The following is a 6366-nucleotide window of genomic DNA, read 5'->3' on the forward strand; positions in this document are numbered from 1 at the left end:
GTGTGTTTGTGGTTTAAACTTTCACGAGCTGTATAACCCCAGGCCAATGTGGTAGGTGCCAAAAGCTGGTCCAAGCTTTGGATCGGCAAGCGTTCAAACCCAGAGCCCCTAAGGAGAGCTTGCTTCCATCTGTTAACAAGTTAGCAATAACATCAACAACTGGGCGTAGAATCCCCCTGGGAAGAAAGGTTTGAGTTTATTCCCCCTTTGTTTCTTAGAGACGTTTGCTGGAAGTCTCCGAAGTTCAAAAACTAAAAATCTGGCTTGTCAAAAGCATCCACTGCCCTTTAAATTTTTGAGGAGGGGATGATTGTGGTGCGAATGTCACACTCACAGTTTCAAGGGTAAGACTCATCTGATTTTTATGTACAATGACTCTTGCAGTGCTTCAGGGACATCCACCCTCGAAGGTGCCAGAGCTAATACAGGCACCAAAACACTTTGATCAGTGAATTATTCTAACAGTGTGGGAAGGTACACAAATGTAAATACAGATACACAAATATATACTGATTCAAAATACTCTCATGATAAAAACTGGGGGGAAATCCATAAGATTAAAAGCTGTAATTCGGCCAGGTGCGGTGGTTCACACCTGTAATCCCAGCACTTTGGGAGGCTGAAGTGGGCAGATCACCTGAGATCAGGAGTTCGAGACCAGCCTGACCAACATGGGGAAACCCCGTCTCTACGAAAAATACAAAATTAGCTGAGCGTGGTGACACATGCCTGTAATCTCAGCTACTTGGGAGGCTGAGGCAGGAGAATTTCTTGAACTTGGGAGGAGGAGGTTGTGGTGAGCCGAGATCATGCTGTTGCACTCCAGCCTGGGCAACAAGAGTGAATCTCCATCTCAAAAAAAAAAAGAAAGAAAGAAAGAAAGAAAGCTACAATTCTCTGACATCTGTGCCTTTGGAAAAGAGTCCCATCCAGGACACCTTACATTTAGGACTATGTCCTGGAATGACCAGCTCCACTGAATCTTAAAGGATAAAGAGCACTGCTACCGGAAGAGTGGCAGAATGAAAGGGGAATGAGAAGAGGACATAGCAGGCTTGCAGAAGGGAGTCAGTCCCTCCTTCAGCCCCAGCATGCGAAGTGTCCATCATCACTATAGAGCAGAGAAGAGAAAATGTTGATCTTGGCAGAGACCCTTGATGCGGGACTTTGTGGTCACTTCAAAAAGAGTGAATGCAAAGCAAGTAAGCAAGCTGAAGCTGTGCAAAACAGGGTTCCAAAACACACTGAGCAGACGATTCCAGTGAAGAGAATGCAGGTTAGAATGCAGATCACAAAAGATAAGCAGAGTCTGCAAGAAGATAATTTCCTTTGATCAGTTGAAACCATAACGTGAAATCAGAACCAACTTCAAAATGTCATAGTTTTAGAAACCACCAAAATATATCTCGTCCTCTAGTGAGTGATTTGAAGTGAAACCTCTTTGTACTCTCCATCATGTCCTGTGTAGAAGCACTCTTAGCACCTGATTCTACATAGATACCTGCGCATGTTGGAGCTCATATGTGCATTAGACTTAAGTTACTGGAATTCAGAATCGCCCACCTTACCATGCAGTGATGTCCTGCAGCCCATAAAGATGAGAAGCAAAACGTAGACATCATTCAAAGCACTGCTTAACAATCTGCCACGCCCAGCCAATCCTATTACTCTTGATTAATTCCTTCTTGCATTTGTTCCATCCTGTCTCCTTTCTCTGAATTCCTGTTTCATTGCTTACAATTCCAAGATGTTCATTGGATCTATCCAGATTTGGCATTCACGCGCTCCATAGGATTGCAATTCAGATCTGTTTTATGGACATGGTTTTCACTTCCTAGGTCTAGCGTTACACATTTTCTAGATGGGAATTTCCTGCTCTAGGTATAACTCTTAAGAAGTGAAACTCTCAGCAGAATTTCTTCTGGGACATACAGTAGAAAATTATAGGTAAGAATTCAGTAGAAATTATAGATAGTAATTATAGGGTTAGAAGGTGGACTGAACATTCTTGTCTTCCCATAAAATAGGCCAAATACAAGAATAGATGATTTACATCTGTGCAATCAAATAAATGTACCTAAAAGCATGAGCCATTGCCTATTAACAGATCAGCCAGATTAAAAAGGTTGATATATCCTAAGATTTAGTGAGGCTTTGAGGAAACAGAAATCTCAAGCACGTTAATGGGTACATAAATTGGTACAAACTTCCTTGAGGGTAGTTTAGAAATATGCAGTAGGATTTTAAATATAGTTGTGGAAATAAACCAAGAACAACCAAACGAGCATGGACAAAGGCTATTTATTCAGAGTTTGCTATAGCAAGGGAGTCAGCACCATCATTTATGCTTTGGCAGAGACTCAAAGGCAGGCAGAAGAGTGGAAAGTTTTATAGCAGGAAACAGGGAAGGCTTCAGGTGTGTTGTGATTGGAGGGTGTTTGCCATGATTGGAGGCTGTTGGTCTGCGGAAGCTGTTGGTGGGCTGACTAGAGGGAATCCTATGTGATTGGTTAAAGGTACACATCTGACTTTTCCTGGCGGGTCCTACATTAAAAATAGAGTTAAAAATTAGGAAACCTGTCAGTTATTAATCAAGTCACGGCCATTTGGGGCCAGTTGCTACAGCGGGTCTTATTTGGCTTCCTGCCTAAGTTGCTAGTGTGGCCCGACTGATAGGGGATAGGCTGGCTTCCTGGGTTGGTTACTCTAGGAAATGAGTAGTTTTCCTAGTACAGTTGCTGCGGGTTGTGGGTTAGATTCCGTTTTTGTATGTGGTCTGGCCATTATCTGTTTGTATGTACAGACCTTTGGAATAATTGACTGGAGGAGGTAATTGAACAATGATTTTATTAAAGAAAGTATTTGTTATTTCAGAAAACGTAAAAGACGTGAACTTTTTTTTTCAATCTGCTGTTATACTAGACTATTGCAAAAGACTGAAGCAACGGTTCTTGGTTTACACAGGGACAGACAGAGCTCTCTAAAAGTGAAGTTACAAAGGGAAACATCATCCCTTGGATAAAATACAACATGATTCTTGCGTAAACTGTCATTCTATGTGAGGTTTTAGAGTCCATCCCGATAAATCCCAGTGTCCACAAACCATCAGAAACACAACATTGTTTTACCTGTAGTCAAGCAAACGTAGGTGTGTTAACTTGCATGCCATAGGCAATCGTGGGATGTCTCAATAAGGGAGTGTTAGCGTGGGCTTGTATACAGTTTGGGCTTCTGATTTGGGGGGAAAATAAGACATTAAGGAATAGAGACTCTAAGGAAACGAGGTTTAATTTGGAATTGGATGCTGCCAGAAAGCACGGCTGATGACAATTTTCTAAACACTTTTTGCTTAGGAGGAAGGAGCACTGAAGTGGGTCTTGAGGTATCATCAATGGTGGTGCTCACATTGGTCAGGAAGGAGAAATGTTTGGTCACTTAGTGGGAGCTTGGTATCCATGTTTTATTTTTGTTCCAACCGTCATGGAGTGACCTGTCTGAGGCTGACATTCTGGGGAATTGCTCGTGTTCAGTAGGAAAACCCATGGCCTGGCTTCATGGTTCTGAAACAGTGTGTAGAGGCATCTCTGGACTCCAAAGTACTTTCACAAGAGCACCTTGGCATAATTTAAATTTTGGGGGGAAGATCAGCAATGTCTGCTGAGAATTCCGTTAAAACCATCACATTTTTTGGACCTAACTACTTAGCACATGGAGTGGTTACGTGCTTCTTTCAGCTTTTGGAGCACTATGAAAAACAAACAAACAAAAACCAAAAATAAACAAACAAACAAACAAAAAACTCAAACAGGAAGGAAGTGATGAACTGAGCACGCTTAAGAACTTCTGGCCTTGCTATCACCCAACAAGCCAGATACCGGGCCAGTCCTCAGGGCTAGGGAGTCTTACCCCAGTCCCTTTTTCTTATCCCCCAGCACGTAAAAGTTTGAAATTATGGAAACTGCTGTCTACACCTGTGCTGTCTAGTATGATAGCATTTGCCACATGTTCTATTTAAAGTAATATAACTAAATAAAATTGTAAACATTAGTTCCTTAATCACTATGGCCATATTTCAGGTGCGCAACAGCCACATCTCATGAGTGGCTGCAGTATTCGACAGCACAGAGAGAGACCCTTTCCGTCACTGCAGCGAGGGCCCCTGGTTCCTTTGCTCTGTGTTCAGAACCTGGTCCAAATTCTGTGGGTCCAAACACTTCCGCCGTAAGAGGATGCCCACATAGAAGCTCTCTCTCTGCTCATTAAACTTTTCACATCCTCTGGCCGAAACATATGTTACTAAGCAGGGAGGTGAGCAGGTTTTCTTCCCTCGTTCACAAGTGAAGGACTGGCGGGGATAACTCTCTCCAGATGGTACAAACAACACCTCGGTCTGAAATATTTACCTTTGTGTTATTTCAACAATGTCTCCAGCGTCACTCCCAGAACTAAAAGATGTCAACAACATAAACAGATGCTTGTTTTCACAGTTAGAACTACAATAACAACAATCAACAAGGAAGTAGTCACCTCCAAAAAAAAAAAAAGACAGATAAACTCATAAACTGATTGTCTCAACTTACAGTCATTAAGGGATCAGAGACCCTAAAGTTCAATACAGTATCAGCATCTTTGTAGGACAAGCAACGAAATCATTGTGCTGTTCTGATACCAGACACCTGGGTTCCTGCTGAGGACTTCATGTTGACCTTGAGTGGGGCGGAGCTTCTCCTGCTCCCTGGGTAAAGTTGGGGCTATTGCAACACAGATGAGGATTCTGAACTTAGATTCGGGATCAGACTGCCTACCCTTGACCTTCCACCTACTAAATCTGAGAATTTGGGAAAACCACGTACCTCTCTCTGTCTCAGTTTACTGCTTCATAAATTGTGAGGGAGGGACAAAAGAATAGCATAACCTAAACTCACAGGTTGTTTTGAGAACTGGATATTGGATACATAAATTTTGCTAGGGATAGAGTGCTGAGCAAATTTTAGCTATTCATATTACCATCTATCAGGTACTGTTAGGTGATTTGACACTGTAATGTCATTTAAATGTCATCAGAACACTGTAAGATATTCATCTCAACTATAGATAAGGAAATAAACATCAGAAAATATAAATGATTCACCCCAAATCCTACAGGCTAGGTTGCAAAGCTGAGATGCTTTGAACTCTTCAACGATATTAGGTCTGTCTATAATATGCTGCCCATACCAACAACGACAATTTTATTTAAATACTCCATTTACCTGTAATAATTTGTGAAATGTTGTTCTTCCCTAGTATACTGTCCTCTTCACAAGAACAAAATTTATATCTGTCCTGTTCAGTGTTCTGCCTGATGTTCCTAGAACACTGTGTCAAAAACATAGCTCTTAATAAGGATCTGTTGGGTGGATGAATCTGTTGAATCCCATTTATATTTAATAGATTCCTCTAACATGAGGTTTCTAAATGGCTCCTGCCTCATTGTACACTATGATTGAGATAATAATTTTGCCAAGCCTCTTTCCGTCATTGGTTCACAGGTCAGCTTAACTTTAAGTTGATTTTCTTTTGAGTTTTTTTAAACAAAATACACAATTCTTTTGTGACTTACACAAATAACTGACACATTGTTTCTCCATTTGATATCTCTAGTTTTCCAAAATCGTTTTATTTTGCATGGAAAGGAGAAAAATGAAGAAAAACTAAAGTTTTTTTGTAGACTAAAGTTATTATTCAATTTTTGGAAAAATAATGTTTGTGTGAAGAAAAAGTGCTAAGTAGATTTAGATAAGATTTGCCATGGAAAAGTGTATTGGTTTAAAATGAATGACATACTCAAAAGAAAAAATAAGCAGGCAGCATTTAGCATTGATACAAAGCATGAGTGACTGGTGGGTTTGTAGTACGGAGGATCCTGAGGTAATCCAGGCTGAAGCTGGCTAATGCCTGGATTGAGGACTCACCTGCAGAGATAAAGAATAAATAAATATTCTTGATCTTTAATAGAAAAATATATTTTGTTTATAGAGAAAATTCCAATCACCTTGAAAGTGACGCTTTCTATGTAATATTACTTCCATTTTAATTCTGAAATCTCAATTAAATTCCATATAAATTGAGTTGTTGCTAGGTTATTTATTCTGCAATTACTTGGCCTTTGACTTCTTTTATTAGAAATTACAGCTTCTTGCTTAAAGCTAATATGCCAAGCTACTAAATTCATCACCTATACATAATAAGCGCAATTTAAGCATTTAAGAGGAACAGTAGCCGCCAAGTGCTGATAACAGATGAAAGCATTTACCCACAAATAATGTCAGCAGAAATGAAAGGTCTCTACTGAAGGCACAAAAACCTTACAGTAAAGCAAGTACC

The sequence above is a fragment of the Trachypithecus francoisi genome, unplaced genomic scaffold (genome assembly GCF_009764315.1).
Source record: "Trachypithecus francoisi isolate TF-2019V2 unplaced genomic scaffold, Tfra_2.0 Contig01474, whole genome shotgun sequence".
In the NCBI taxonomy this organism is placed as follows: Eukaryota; Metazoa; Chordata; class Mammalia; order Primates; family Cercopithecidae; genus Trachypithecus; species Trachypithecus francoisi.